Raw genomic sequence first — 13407 nt, forward strand, 5'->3', positions numbered from 1 at the left:
TGCCTCTGGCCTAACTATTCAAACAGCCCCCAAATGGTTTCACTAATCACACTCGCAGTCAATCAAGAGGATGCTTCCTCGTATTTACACTCTTGCTAAAAATGCATTTTTCTACCTCTCAGAGGTTATAAGAATATACTGGTGTGGATAAATCTGACTCCAGGGTGGCTACTTCCAAGGTATTTCCTAAACCAGGCTCTTCCAGACATTTTGGGGGCTCATGGTTCTTACATTCTCGGGTGTACTCAGAGCCTTTAGTCAATCTTCTCACACCAATCTGGAGAGCCTAAGCTCTACCTTCTACTCTAGCCTATCAGAGAGTCCTCCTGGTCACAAGAATGGAGGCAAAGGAAGGTCTCCCAGGTGACAGGTGGGCTTCAAGGTGCATTTGCAGTGTAATGTGCCCTCCAGGGACGTTGGCCGGGGCTGTCAGCACCTTGGAGAGCTCCAGGTCTGACCTCTGTTGGGGAGATCACTGGACCAGAGTCCTGGATTCTTCTAAGGGTGGTAGCAGGGAGAGGAAAGGGTTGATGCTGAGCACCTTCACTAGCCAGATACCCAGCCCAGCAACTTCAAGGACCTCAAAAATATAAATAGCCCTAAGGTCAGCCCAAATTTGGGTTTCAGGGGCTCCACAGCCTCTGCTCAGGTAGTCCATGAGAGGCTGGTAATTATGATACTGGTCATGGCCAAGCCAGTTGAACATTGAAGACCAGGGCTCCCTAGGGTTCTGTGCCCAGACTACACAGGATTCAGTAGCTTTCATGATTTTATTTCAGGTTAATTGTCAATGAAGACACAAGCCACCTTCAAAAATTGCCGCACATTTCTGGACTACTGCCATTTGGGCTTCATTTGGTGGAGCTCACTCCTGCTATTCCACTGTGTGCATCACAGCATCCACCACCCCAGCACCACAGGAGGAACTGGGCAGCAAGGACTGCAGGGATGGGGAGGATTCAGCTGACCCCTGGTTCAATGCACAGGGCCCGACTCATTGGGGGAGGAGGTACTGCCCTCTGGTCAAGTGCTCAGGGAGCTCTGAGGAGATGAATACACTCGGTCCATCTCCACAGCTGCTCTTTGATCCTATGGGACCAGAAGACCTGTAAGGCTAGAACAGAAAGGGAGAATGGACCTCCAAGCACAGACAGCACACGTCTGGAGGCACAGAGAATGCCTTTGCCTCTGGTGTCGACCCAATGGTTCCTCCACTCACTTTTGCTTCCTCAGTGGAGCCCTGTGTTCCCACAGTCCTCTCCAGCCTGCCTTCTCTGGTCTAGTCCCGCTGCGGTCCTGCAGCTGCGTCACCAAAGCCTCGGATTCACTTACAAAGTGTTTCGCATCTCCAGTGTCCCATCCAGTTTTCACGACAGCTCAGAGGTGTAGATAGGGCTTCTTTGTTACCCTTATTTATGAAGGAGAAAACCATGGATGACAGGACAGGTGATTTGATAGGGCAGGTGACTTGACAGGGCCCTGCCAGACTTGACAGGTGACCTGCCCAGACAAGCGGGGCTCCTGACCCCAGTCTGCTGCTCTTCGCAATTTATTAAAAATGACCGTCAAACTAGGACCCTACCTTGGTGCCCAGAAACACTGCAGCATGGGCTTGTAATGCCACCAGTGAAAAAACAAATGTAAGAAACCTACCTTTTGAAGGTTATACTCTTCTGCCTGAGGTTTATTCGAAGTCCATCTGTTACTCTCCGCCTACAAAACATAAACAAAAACCCAATTTGCTGGAAGCTTGTCAAGAGCTTCCTCTGAGGTTTCTGAGATTTCCTGGGGACATTTCCACTCCCTCACACATGAAGGTCAACCAAGGCTCCAAGAAAGAGAGCAATTCTTTTTTTTTTTTTTAAGACTCATTGGCAAACACTGTGATCCCTGTTTATTTTGTCAGGCTTGCCTTTAACTCTTCATGTACAACCTCCCCAGAAAGAGGATTTGAATCCAATAAAAGGAAGAGGCATTCAGCTTTCCCTCATCTACAAATGCCTGAGAGACTTGGCCACACAGAGATGTTCATAATTAGTCAAGGAAATTGGGGGTAGGGGGAGGGGATGGGCTTATCATCCACAGCTGTAAACAGCAGAAGCTATGCACATGTTGGTCTCAAAAGATGACACCTTCCTTTAAGTTCAATTATAGTATGTCACCCCAAGTTGTATTTTTAGCCATACTGAACCAGCTGAAACTCAAGGTCACATTGGGTACCCGTAAAGACTAATAAATTGACATTTCTCTCACCCTACAGGTCCCTGCATCTATGAGACAAACGAAACATTATTCAGATTAGCAAAGATTATTTATATGGAAGAAACACCTTATCCTCTAACAAGGAAAAAAATGTTATTTTCTTTCAATTACTCTTGAGTCCCAAGGAGAATTTTGCTTTGCATAACAGATGTGTTCTGGGAGGTGTGGGGTAAACTGCTTTCTGCATTTGTGACTCAGATCCTGTTTGAAATTTGCTAAGGGGGCTCAGTTCAAAGACATTTTACAAAGAGAAGATACCTGCGGAAAGCTGAAGAATTAATGTCACCCTTATTAGTTAAGGACAATCTGATCCTTGTCCCAGGAAGCAGAAAACAGCCTCACCTCAAAATGCTCCACTGCACCGAGCAATTTCTTCACCTGCTTTTTCCTGGGGCAAAGTAGGAATACCTCAAACTTCCGTCTGAATACCTCAAACTTCCCTTCGTTATTTCCTCTCTCTTCTCAGTGATCCTGTCATGCAATTTTGGCCTCTCAGGGCCTTTGTGCTTTCTGCATTCTGCAGAAAGTTCGGCTCTCAGGAAAGAGGCAATGCCAGCCGCTTACCCCATCATGACAATCAGACCTTTAGCTCTCTCTTCTGGGACATCAGTGGCCCCAACCTTAAATCCAGCTAAGGCGGGAGAGGAGCTCTCCCCGGGGACCTGTTTCGAGCCCCCTGGGATGTGCAAGTGGAAGAAAAAGTGCCTGGGGATGGAGGGGTCCGATGGGGACCGTTAGTCTGCAGGTGCAAACAACCCCAGAAAGAGCTGCCTTAAGACAAGAGAGGTCAACCTTAAAATGCTGCCTGGAACTGGGTGCCGAGCACCTGCCAATCAGAACCTGGGGCCAGGAGTGAGGGATTGAAGAAGCGGCTGTAGCAGCTGCGCGTGAACATCCAACACCCTCCAGAACAAGGCTTTTTCTTGCTTTCTTGAGTGAGGAGCGGGAAATTTGGGGTCCCTCTGTGACACTCACTACCTCATTATGGCTTACTGGGGAGGTGCCATCCGTGAGCGGGGAATTCACGGAGGCTACCACGTGAGATCAGCCCAGCCAGGAAACGCAGGCGTTGGGAAAGGAAGCTGCACAGCCCTTGATATCCAGCTCGAACACTTGGAAAATGACCCATCATCTTTGCCTTAAACTTTTCCATACGCTCCACATTATTAGAATTTCTCCTTAACTACACCAATCATCCTCAGGATCCGGGACAGCTGTACGAAGAAACGCTTCGTTCCCCACCCTCTCCCTTGAGCTCTTATAATGAAAGAGCTTAGTCAGCACAAATTACCAGCTTTGCTTTTTACTTTTCTGACAGATGAACGAACACGAAATCATCATTACTATGCAGGCCCAGCTGCCCAAGTCCACCTCAGTGAGCTAGCACCAGGGCAGAACACTCTTGGTGAGACGGGAAGACACGGAAGACGTCCGGGCTGTCCCAGGAATTCCAGGGAACAGCCTGCTTCGCGCTCACTGCCAGGATCTAAGAAGGCCTTGAATGCAGATCCAACTATAGAGTTGGGGCATCTGACTTACTAAAAAACAAGTAACAACAAAAAACACTTTTTTACGAATACAAATTAGAAAAGAGAGATAGAAGATATAGTTGAAAGAGCTCTGGGGTGGGATACAGGAGGCCGAAGTTCTCACCTCAGCCCACCACCGAGTCTCTGTGTGGCCTTGACATGTCCTTGTCACATCCGGGCCTCAGTGAACTCACTCAGTCAGTGATTTCCTGTCACGCGCTCTGGGCCCCAGAGACCAAAGAAGTTACTTTACAGGTTTCAGAAATGTTTTATTTAAAAATTTTATATTTAAAAAATATTTTTAGCCATGATGAAAGTGTAATCTTAAAAGTAAGATAGATGGGCTAGCCATTTTTAACACCGTGGAGACTGACAACTTAGGTGACCAGGTTAGCTTTTTCTGTGGACATCTCAAAACGGAGTACCTCCTGCCATTTGTCCAGTTAACTGAAGAGCATTGAGACTATGGGGCAAACTGCTATAAAACAGTAATCACTCAGATGTACACATCACTGTGAATTAAGGTTTTCTCCAAGCTGTGCAAATGCATCAAAATACGAAAATGAATTGCATTCTAAAACTGAATTAAAGATCCTAATGCCTAATTTCTAATTTTTATGTCAATCAGAAATAATCTCATTGTGCTTTTTTATTTGTCATAAGCTTGAAATGATAAATACATTTGTATAGGTGACTTACTTTATTTTTTATAAGCTGAAAATTATATAATAACATCTGCCAATGTGATTTATCAATATATTCATAAATAATGCTTTGCCTGCCTGTGTAGCTTAAGCTTCCATATAAAATTTCATTTGAAAAAAATGGTTCCAGTCCTTTACAAATTTTGAAAACCACTGGGCTAATTATCTCTAATTTTCCTTCCAGCAAGAGGATACTTTATTCAAATCCTTCTCTGGGGATAGGAGAATTGTATGACTTCAGAAAGTTTCTGGCTCAGTCAGAACATTCATGAGAAAAACAAACAAACAAACTTGATTCCCACATCTACAAGTTGCCCCGAACAGCCTTGCCCCTTCTACATGGTAAAGGAATTCTGCTGAAGCAGGTTGCCACTTATTGTGCAAGACGCGAAGGGTCCCAGAAACGTGGGATCTACTGCGGGTCTCGGAGCCAAGCTGTGGAGACTGACCTGTAAATGGCTGACAGTGATAGAGACAGAATGCAGTCAGGCAGCAGGAAGGAGCCCAACCTTGTCTGAGCAGCTGCTCCAGGCCAGGCTCTGTAGCAGGCATTACATACATCATTTGATATCTTCCATTTATTGCTACTCAAAACTCATTGCAATATTTTTCCCCTTTTACAGATGAGGAAATCGAAGTGGTTACCCAGGCAGTGTGTGGCAGAAGCAGGTCTTAGATCTTCACCACTCCCTGCCCCCAAAACTAGCTCTCAGTGGGTGGCAACAGCAACCCCAGCTCCCCAGTGTTGGGATCCGGAGGAAGGGGTAATTCACGCAGATCGTGGCAATCAGGGAAGGCTGCAAGGAGGAGCTAGCATTGCAGCTCGATCTCGAAGAATGAGGAGAAATTCTCCGGGAGGCAAAGAGAGGAAAACTTTCCTGGCGGGAAGAGACAGTATGAGAGAAGCACAGGGAGAAATGTTTTAGGAGCATGGCACTCAGGTGGCAGAGAACATCTCGTGCAGCAGGGACGAGAGGTGTGGGTGACACAGGATGAAGCAGGCAGGGCGGTGATCTGGGAGCAGAACGTGGCTCCCCAGTGCTAGAGACTTGGCACACCAGGCTTCCCACCACCCTGCCCTCCCAGCCTCGTCTCCCAACACCCTGGCACAAAGACCCTGGACACCAGCCATTCAGACTGTCCTCTGTGCCTTTATGCCCCCTGTGCCATCCACCTAGCGAGCTCTTCCTGTCCTACTTCTGCCTGGGGAACTTGTCCTGTCCTTCTAGATCCTGCCCAAGCCCACTTGCTATGGGCAGCTATTCCTGGTCCCCTCAACCAGATGCAATCTCTCTCAACTCAGAATACCCAGAGTCCTTCCATTTCTTCAGAGTAGGCCCTCAATGGATGAACACGCAGCGAACACATTTCTTGGCAAGAAACGTTTCCTGGGAAAGATACTGAAAGAAGGCTGGGGCATCAGCGTCAGTAACATCTGACTAAAATGACATGTTGACTTCACATGTCAACAAGGCCAACAACCCCAGGGCCTGCCCTTTGTGGCTCCCGACACAGAAGTAAAAAAGCAGGGTGTGGCCCTGGGTGCGGAGTGTTCCCACCCTTCTGTCATGGCATTTCCAGGACATTTCCTCTCTGCTGGCAGAGGTCCCAGCACCCAGCCGAACTGCAGCCTGCCTCTCCCAGCTCCATCCCACGCCCATGTATCTTCTTGGATAACTCAGGATCTCCCAACAGTGACCATATTAGTAACTTGCAGAAAATACTGTCATCTTCAGATTAGATGTAAAGTTAGTTTTTCTCACATTTCTGGAAAAAAAAAATTTTTTTTTCATTGCTGCCACTGTTCCCAGACCATTATCCAATGGCTTCAGTCAGCATTCAGGGCCCGGCTCAGACCACACAGGAGGACCATGCAGCAGCGCTGTACACAGAGCTGTCCCCGCCTATGGCCTGGGCCCCTGTGATGCCCTCAGTCCTCTCCCCACACCACCGCTCGCTGCCCAGCCACCAAGCATCTGTTCTTGTGAGAAACCCACACACGCTGGAGGCCTGTTCCAGTCCTCCTAACCCAAATAAATCCAGTCTTGCTGGCCAACTGTCTTGCATGAGCTCTGTCCCTAAACAGGATACTGGGAACAGTGAGTACCTTCTTCTCTCGGATGCCTACAGCCTGGCAGAGAACTGGGTGCTCAGCAAGATCTCAAAACAAACTCATCCTCCAAGCTCTGTTTCCTGAGCAGAGGTGGAGCTGGGGCCCAGAATTTTCTTCCACTGGCCTTGAGGGAAGCTTTCAGACCAACCCTCCAAAACAAAGCCTGGCCTTGGTGGCCAGCCCGGCATGCACAGAACATCAAATGGCTGCACATGAAAGGGCTGAGGAGGATGCTTGCTGGAGAGGCACTTAGTCTGGAAAACCTGAAACCATCCACTTGACTGAGGGCCGCTAACCACAGCCTCAATGAATGATTAATGATTACGGCCAGAGCTTATTGCAAACAGGCATATGACAGCAGAGCTACTACCCACCCGCAGGACCTTCTGCGTGATTGATGAGCCACCGAGGGCTGCAGAGGGAATGGGCCGGCTCAGACTGCAGCTGCCAGGGAGCACCCATCCTTGGGAGTAGCTGGAAGGGCGCCAGTGCCCATGTTCATGTATGCCATGCAAACCGACCTGCACTGACTACCTACCTGGGCGATGAAGGGAGAGCATGGGGGAAAAGGGGGTGTGGGCTAAACCCTAATGAGGAGAGAGATGCCTAAGCGAAATGGAGGTGTAGCCCCTGACCCTGCAGGGGTCCCTACCCAGTGTGGTGCATCAAGCAATATCGAGTTCCAGAACTGCCAGTGCTTCGCAAGGTGCTTTGAGAGAAACCGTGCGCTCTGTGTGGACAGAACAGGCTGCAAAAATGAGCTGCCTGGCCTAAGACACCTCCCCCAGCCCTCCCCACCACCACTGCCAGCCGGAGACGATGTCCCTGAACTCTAAATCACTTTTCAACAGAATCTGCAAAGGAGAGAAGAGGGTGGGAGAAGTGGAGTCTCTACTCTCGTGCCATTTCTGTCCTTCACCAGGGAGGTAAGTTAGCACTGCATCCTCATGCTGCCTATGCCAACCTGTAATCTCCAGACCAGCAGTCCCCAACCTTTTTGGCACCAGGACTGGGGCTCCTATGAGAATCTAATGCCTGAGGATCTGAGGTGAAGCTGAGGAGGGATGCTGTTGAGGTGGGGAGTAGCTGAAAATACAGATGAAGCTTTGCTCCCTCGCCCACCAGCAGCTCACCTCCTGCTGTGCAGCCCGGTTCCTAACACTAACAGACTAAAGTCTGCAGTCTGAGGCCTGGGGGTCAAGGACCCCTGCTCTGGAACTCTGAGCCAGGGTTTCCGCGTCCCCCCGCGAAGCCTCACCAGTGGGGAAGCGGGTCCTGACTGATGCATGGATTCCAAGCAGACCAGCCAATTCACTGAGCGCAGACTGTGGGGGCTGCAGAAGGCACAGCTCCCACTCTCAGTCTCGTCTTGTTAATGAGACAAGCTTCCCTCACGTGAAACTAGCGCACACAGCACGAAGCACAACCCCTAGTGTGATGCCGAGAGAGGGAGGAAAGGGACAGTGGCATTGGTTTGAGGCCACAGGGGGAGGCCAGGGAAGCTGAGAAGGGCCCTGGAAACCCCCATAGGCTGCAGGCCTCTTCCTCAAGTAGAGCCACTGTCCAGTCTGGGCCACCAAAGTGCCCAAGGCCACCACCTCCCACCTGAGTTTCCAGAGGGACCTCTGAGTAGCCCTGAGGCAGTGACAGAAGCAAGCAAACTCAGCAGGGACCCGAGACCTGATGCAGGATGGGGGCTCTGAGACAACTCAGAGAGCCAGCCAGGAGCCTGGGGACGACCCTTGGCGGGGCCAGGCCATTCTGCAGACTCTGGCTCTGTTTCATCTTAATACACTCCTGCATGTACCTGACATCGGATACTCGTCCTAGAGCATGCAAATCTAATAAATTCTTGGCTCCTGCAAGTTCTTTAAAAAATATAAAAGAGGATCATATATAAAGAAGTTGATTAATATACACCCTGCTAAAACAGCCTGGAACATCTGTGTATTAAGTTCATTTATTAAATTACACCAATCTGTATTTTAATGAGTGAAAGATACAGTACTTATTCTGTCATCCATCAAAATAAACTCAGGAAATACTTAACATTATAATCATTTTTCTTGTTTGAACACGAGTTATGAAATATGAATCCCGCACTAAGAATGCTGGACTTGCCATCATGATCAAATATGTTTTCACAGGTGCAGCAAATATTCAGTTTTCATTTCTCTTTCCAACTGTTGAAAATATAAACCATGTTTTCTAGTCCTGAGCTGGGTAACACTGCCTTCCCTCCACATGGCAGCCATTATTCCAGGCTTATTACCCCACCGTCTTTCTTTCCCCAAACACACTCCTCCTAAAGTTGCTTAGTAATGAAAACACAGGCTTCTGTGGGGCCCCCTCAGCAACAGCTCTTTCCCTATGGGGACCTTTTGGTCCAGTCTGGGCACCGTTCCCTTTTTCTCCATCCTGGTGGCACCTATGTCCTCTCGGTTAGGGACTGAGTTTGGAAAGCCATGAAAGCAATCAGGACATTCGGTAGAAGCACAAAAGGTAGTTGGCCTCAGCTTCACCGTCGAGCTCCCCGTGCCCGTGGGGCTTACATGCCCACATCTTGCCCCTCTCCCCAAGACCATTCCACTCAGACAAGGAGCAACTTTAACACGGGCTGAAGCCTCAGGGGCGAGTCCAGGCTCTACTTGTGTTCAGCTGTCCTAAAACCAGATGTCCCAGGACCCTCACGGCAATACTATCAGCAAAGCGGCAAGTCTCCAGGAGCTGAGAAAACCAGTCCCTCTGCCCAGGGACCAGTGGGAGCTCGTCCGACACAAGCGTCGCGAGAAAGGCCCCAGCCGAGTAAAGTGCTGAGCAGAACCACGAGATAAAGCTGACAAATCCAACCAAGACCTGTCTGGGCTTCTGCCTGCCTAACCCACCCAGTGGCCCTCCATTGCCAGAGCTAGGTCACACTTGACTGCGAGGTCCCTGCCTATCTCTTAGATCTCATTCCTAGCCACCCTCCCTGTAGTCCCCAACACATACACAACATCCACTCTTCTCTGCAGCCCCCCAGAACTACTGCCTGCTCGTGCACAAACCCTCCATGCTCCCTCCCACCCCAGTCTTTTGCCCACGCCATTCTGTCTGCCTGGGATACCCACCTCTGTTCTCCCTTTTCTTCACCTGGTTCATTCCTTTCCTTTGATCTCAGGCCCCACCTGTTGAGAAAGGCCTGCGGGGGACCACTAAGAGTCAAGGAAACTTGACTTATGGAAGTTGTCCCATAAGAGAAGAATGGGAGGCATTCAAGGCAAAGGCACAGGGGCACTGAAAGCACTAGGGCTATTCTGGGGATGGAGGAGAGAGGGGGTAGGTGATGGGGTGGGGAAGAAGGCTGCCCCACACGGGATGAGAGTTTGGGGCCAGCTCACGGAGGATCTTGTGTGCTGGGCTAATGGATTTTATGCTCTAAGAAAGAAGGAGTTTTTCTTCTTTCCAAGCTCTTACTTTTATTCTTGGTAGATTTTTAAAAAACAAAATTCAGGTCCAGAGCTATGGACATTAAAAATGTAAAACAAAGAATCAACCATTTCGGAGTACTATAATCCAAAAGCAATTTTAGTAATATAAAATAAGAATTCCATTTTATGTTTTTTAAATACCTAAAAGCTCACAATTCTAAACAACTAAAGTTTATATCAATTTCTTTTTTCTTGTTGAGGAAGATTTATCTTTTTACCCATCATATAAAGCTAAATAAAAGGACTCCAACCAATTACGCTCCCTGGATAACAAAATACTAATAAAAAAGAGGAGCTTTTAAAAGGTTATTAAAAATTCAAGAGACGTGTCCAGATTTGCATTTTAGAAATAAGGGCTCCTTGGGATTCAGAGTGAGAGAGTAGGCGTTTGGGAGAGAGCACGGAGCGGGCAGTGGCGAACAGGACAAACAGGAAGTGGCTGCAGTCACAGAGGCAGGCGTGCTGAGCTGGACACCACTCTCCCCATACACAGCCCGGGGACAGCACACAGTAGGTGTTCAGGAGGACTTCCTGAAGAATGTCACTGATTACCACAGGTGCTAGTCCCTGCTCTCCTGTGCCCAAGGGACCCCCTTCTTAGGCCCTGCCCTGCTGATTTATGCAGTGTGCCAGCCTAGGGAGGTACTAGCCTAAACATTCTTTCCTTGCTTCCCAGCCCACACTCACCACCAAAGCCCTAACACCTGAAACAGCATTCTCCTGGACGAGATTTAGAAACCCCATAGAAAGATGGGAGAGAGTTGTAAATAGGCAATTCACGGAAAGAGAACAACAGCTTCATTCTCGGGGTAATTTTTGGAGCAGTTAACAGACGTGGCACAGGCACTGGCCAATCAGAACAGGCTGTCTGAATCACTGAGGCAGGATCATGAAGGTCCCCTGTGGTGCAGGCACCTGTGTGGACACTGGATTATGGGGACAGCCCAGTGAGGAGCTGCATGGGGTGGGCCAGGTGAGAGGGAGAACTCGGGGGCTCAGATAATTGCTATTTTAACATCCGGTTCCTACTGGCTGAATATCAGCTTTACTAATCGGCACAAAAAGACATTTTCGAGCTCACCAGAAATCAAGGCACTGCAAATGAAAACAGCCATGAGATACCATTCTCACACATCGCATGGGCAGGGAGATGTGCGCCCAGATTCCTCTTCATGGAGGGACTTGCTGCCCACCTGCCAGGAGTGCCTTCAGCAGACAGCCTCATCCAGTGTCAGGCTCAGCCACAGTGAGAAACACGCCATGTCGAGGTCTGGCCATTTCAGCCCAGCGCACGACGCTGACGGGCAGCACTCACTCCAGAGCTTCCCATGGGGTTCCCGAGACTTCCTGAGGCTTCGCCAGGCCTGCCTCACTGTTCGACTTCTTTCCCTATCAAATCTGCCCTCTTCCTCCTTCCTTTCTCGGTGGTGATCCCTAACACACACCTTCTTGCTCCCTGAACCCTACCACGGTGCCTGTTTCTGGAGAACTCCAGCTGCAGCACGGGGAAAGTCGACGCTCATGCATCGCCGATGGGGAAATAAACAGGCAGACCACTCCGGAGAGGAATCTTAGTGACATTTCGTGTGCAGCCCCCCTAAACCTCAGCAGTCCCACGTTTGGGTATATACCCCAGACCCCCGTTCCATCCACATGGAGAGGGACCAGAGGGTGGCCAGCTCGGTGCTGTTTCTGGTAGCAGGCCGGTTACAAGCAGCAGAGCTGACTGTCACCAGGAAGTGGATGTGTGACACACACATGTGAACGCCCATGTTGAGATTCCATGCAACTGAATGTAGCCACGTGTGGAGCTCTCAAACACAGCGTTGAGTGAAAAACAGAAGCAGAATCTAAGACAAGGACTTGAGGGCAATTAGTTGCTTGGGTCATGATCACAGGAGGGGCCAGTGGGCGAGTGGAGAAGTGAGACATGAGAGGGGAGAAGGGATGAAAGTGTCAGTTAATGAGGAGGGTGGCTCTGTGGACAACTGGGGCTCCATCCTCAGGGGAAGTGCCTAGAGCATGCCTGAGTCGTAAGAAAGCAGGTATTACCACGACTGTTGACGGAGGATTGCTCCCAGAGACGATGAACCTGGCACGCCCAGCCTGCCCCACCCACTCTGACAACAGAGTAAGCCCTCAAAAAGTAGCAAGAGTGACAAAAGGATGTGGCTAGACACAGAGAGTGAGTGTTACAGTAAGAAATGGCGAGATTTATAGCACCGTACCTAATGCAAAGGGAAAACTCACTGTGTTTTAAATGGCTACACACATCTACGTAAAATTGTGGAAGACGGTTTGGAAGTGCTTGCGTTAAACACACTGGGTGGAACACTGTTCCCATCAACTACTATTCGGCCTGTTGGTGAAGGAGGGCTCCCCTGACACTGCGCAGGTAAGACTGAGTTATTAGTCACGTGTACTCACAACCTGAGGGAGGAGGACACCACCCGCCATGCAGGGCCACACTCAGGAGCAGAGCGAGCCAGAAGTGGCCGTGGGAGGCAGGCTTTATGGTAACAGGAGGTTGGATGCCCCTGGTTCCCACAAAAGGATGTGATGGGCTTGATTGAATAATTCACTAGGTTGGCGAGGAGGTGAAACCAAGTCAATTGAGGACCAGGTGGGATGCAGCTGGTCCAGCTGACAGGGGAACTAGCCAGGAAGGGAGCCTTTCCTGCTGAGTGGAGGCATGTCTGGGGAGAGCAGGGGAACTCACAGCTAGGCCTCTGGGGTCCTTCGAGCCTCAGAGATATGAAGGCAGCACATGGCATTGCGGGCCTTAGAAGGCAAGTGGGCTCCTTTGGAGGCAGGGATCAGATAGACAAGGGATAAACAATAAAGCGAAAGGCAAGGCTTGACAGTAGTGTGACATGAACTGGGGCATATGTATACCTCAAGTCTGTACCCTTGAGACCCTCAGAAATAAATAATATTGTTTTCAAAAAAAAAAAAAAGAGCAGGAAAGAATGAGGTTCAGATGATAGGGGAAAGGGATGGGCTCAAACACAACCAGGCTGCAGGCCAGGGGCCTGTGGACTCAGCAGAACAGAAAATGCTATTTGTTAAAAAATGTCTGGGAACGATTGCCCATTGAGATAGCAGGAATAGAGGGAAATAAAACTTCAAACAGAGTTTAATGGCTGAGCTAAGCCAATTGGTCGGCGAGCCCAGCTGCTCCGTGTGTGACCAGAGCGGGGCAAGGGGGCGGTCAGCGGAGGGGCCACGGCACAGCTAACAACGGGTTTTCTCTGTCACCCAGGCACTTTTCCCTAGAAAAATGTTGCGCTACCTTCCAGAGCCCACAGGGAACAATGTGAAGACCTGGC

The 13407-nt window shown here is 49.5% G+C and overlaps 1 long non-coding RNA gene across 1 annotated transcript in view; it reads right to left on the reverse strand.

Annotated features, from left to right (window-relative positions):
• Positions 1 to 13407, reverse strand: part of LOC120621910 (uncharacterized) — a 73619-nt gene that overhangs the window by 18133 nt on the left and 42079 nt on the right. The window contains exon 3 of the long non-coding RNA XR_005658338.1: positions 1654 to 1713. This is a non-coding gene — a long non-coding RNA (uncharacterized LOC120621910). The remainder of the gene's footprint in view (positions 1 to 1653; positions 1714 to 13407) is intronic.

The sequence above is a fragment of the Pteropus medius genome, unplaced genomic scaffold (assembly GCF_902729225.1).
Source record: "Pteropus medius unplaced genomic scaffold, Ma_sr-lr_union100, whole genome shotgun sequence".
Classification (NCBI taxonomy): domain Eukaryota; kingdom Metazoa; phylum Chordata; class Mammalia; order Chiroptera; family Pteropodidae; genus Pteropus; species Pteropus medius.